Raw genomic sequence first — 2778 nt, 5'->3', positions numbered from 1 at the left:
TAACGCCTTTTCTAGTTCTGAAAATTGTGTCGGGTGAGGTAGTGGATTCAGAATATATATTTCCCCTTCCCAGATAACGACCAAAATCCAATGCATACTATTTTCATAAAAAAACAAAGACAGATAGGACACATCACATAGAAATTTGTACTGTACTATCCATGTTTTTAATTTTCAGTATTACAATAAGTACTTACTTCTGATTATGCGGAAGAAAGAATAGGCGATCTGGGTTACCCTCTCTCAACCGGTTTAAAATGTATGCTTCAAAATCAGCATTCACGTGATATGTGGATCCGGGGTCAATAAAAGCAAATGTCTCCGCCAGTTCTGGTATTTCACTAATCTCAGAATGCAAGTGCCTATCGAAAGAGTGCTGATGTTAAAATGCAAGTTCTGGAAAATTACAAACATTAAAAAAAATGATCATTAAAAAGAAAAAAAAGGTAACTTACGCCATGTAACTTGCAACTACTGCTTGGCCCAACATTTCAAACTCCAATAAAGACACAACATTCTCATGCAACAAATAAATTGTTTTTTCATGTCCAAACACATTCGGCTCACATCGAACCTGGATACTGACCCCGGTAGTTTTCATCCAAGTTGTTGCATGTTTATACAACAGCTTAAAGCCCTTTGGCACTTTCGCACCTGGCTTTGCTTGAAGAAATTGTGCCTTCAAATCCTGCAACCCGTCATTCTTTTTTATTTTTTCAGCACTTGTTCGGGGCCTTTCTTTTTTCTGCACCTGATGATAATATAAAAGCAAAATAAAATGTACATACCACTTAATTTTTAATATCTTGAAATGAACAATTTAATTTCAAAATTCAGACAATATTATACATATATATATTATTCATTATACCGCAACATTTGTGTAGCTAATTAATTCCTCAGGCCATGCCAAAAAAGATCCTAGAGCATCGCGGACAGTCATCATGTCATCACCACGTGTCTCAGCTGGAAGCAAGGCATCTGGTTTTATGAGGCCATCAACGGAGACACATTGATGTCCAATTGGTATATCAACTCCATGTACCAAATCAGTTAAATTATCCTCGCGAGGATATACCATACCAAATGCAACCTTATTCTCAAGTCTCTCGACAGATAGCTCACAAGATCGTTGGGCCTATAATATTTAAATAAACAAAATTAAAAAATTAAGGTAACAATGATTTACCTTAGTAAGATAAATGACAAGGTTGCTCACAAAATTAAAATAACTTACGTGACTTCCAGGAGGTGAAGGCCTAGTTGGGCCATCTGTAAAAACACAGTCATCATCTTCATATACCAACACAACTCCTCTTGCAGGTGGTGGATTTGACTTCATTTCTTTATCCTTTTCCGGATCGAAACTTGCCTTTTCAGATGGCATTGGAGAGTGAAAAGTACCTCCACTTTCGATCACTGACTTCAAGCGATCAATCTCTGCCTCGAGAGCTTGCGTTTTTTTTTCAAGCAGTTCATCCCTTTGTCGATCACGGGCCATCAACTCTGCCTTTGTGATTCGAAGCTTTGGCTCTCTTGGCAAATTAAAGTATTGTTTTGGAGTGATGTACCCTCCAACAGCCCGAACCCTCCCAGAATGCTCACGACTCTCCAAAGCCGTTGTCAGAACATCTTCAGCACCAGAAAACTGAATCTCACCCTTCTTCTTTTTTTCCAACAATGCGTTCTGTTAACAAGAAAATAAATTAACCAAAATGGAGTTAACTAGTTTTCAATAAAAGATAAATAATAATTATTTCGCATAATTGTAATCAGTATAATTAAAGACCAATTAACTAAAACATTGACAGGGGTCCTATTTATACTGATTCGCCTACTTTACTGATTTATGTCGTCCTAATTTTACTGATTCGCCTACTTTAATGTAATTTAACCAAAATTAAAACTTACAATTTTATCGCATACAACAGCCAAATCTTCATCGACCTCTTCGACCTCTTGTCCGTTTTTCCGCTTACGAGCCTTTTGCCAAAAAATCGCTCTATCCGGTTCTTCTCCCGGATTCAACCTTCCTTTTTTTATCTGTTACAAATAAAATAAAATACAGTAATACAAATAACTCCAGGGCTAAAAAATGTAGGACTCTAATTTATTATGGACTGACCTATTATAAATTAAATACAGTTATACAATTAAATGAACTTTTCTTACCTCATCTTCTTTTAAACCGATGTACCCCTTTCTTGACAACCGGTGATGATATTTTCTCTTAGACACTCTTTCACTTTGTGTGTCATGAATTTCCTAAAAACATGTCACAAGATTACAAAAATTACAATAGACGATGCAAAAAAATCACCAAATCATATATTACAGAATTAAAACATACCTTCCACTTAGAATCAGTCCTCTGTCTCACAAACCTTTTCCAGGTTGCCTTACTAACATAGCCATAGCCTCTTGGCGGCTTACTCAGCTTCTTCTTTTCTCCAATAAATGGTAGCACATACTTTCTCGTCAAATCAGTCTTAAACTGTCGCCATTTAGAGCCTGCTGACTTTAGGACCATGTTTTCAATTTCTGGTTTAACTTTGAAGGTAGCCTGAAAAAACACAAGTTCACAAAATCATAACAGGAAAAACTTATATTCAAGATCTATATTTGATAATAATTTTTTACAATTGATCTAGTACCTGGAGATCTAACCAAAGCTTTGATTTTAATTCAGGGTCTACATTTGGCCACGTAGGAATGTCGATTGGAATCATAGTCCTAGCCAACATACCAATGTAAGACTGCAAACGGGCTCTAGTTTCC

The sequence above is a fragment of the Apium graveolens genome, chromosome 7, assembly GCF_009905375.1.
Source record: "Apium graveolens cultivar Ventura chromosome 7, ASM990537v1, whole genome shotgun sequence".
NCBI classification, from domain to species: domain Eukaryota; kingdom Viridiplantae; phylum Streptophyta; class Magnoliopsida; order Apiales; family Apiaceae; genus Apium; species Apium graveolens.
Note: the sequence above shows the minus strand (reverse complement) of the source record.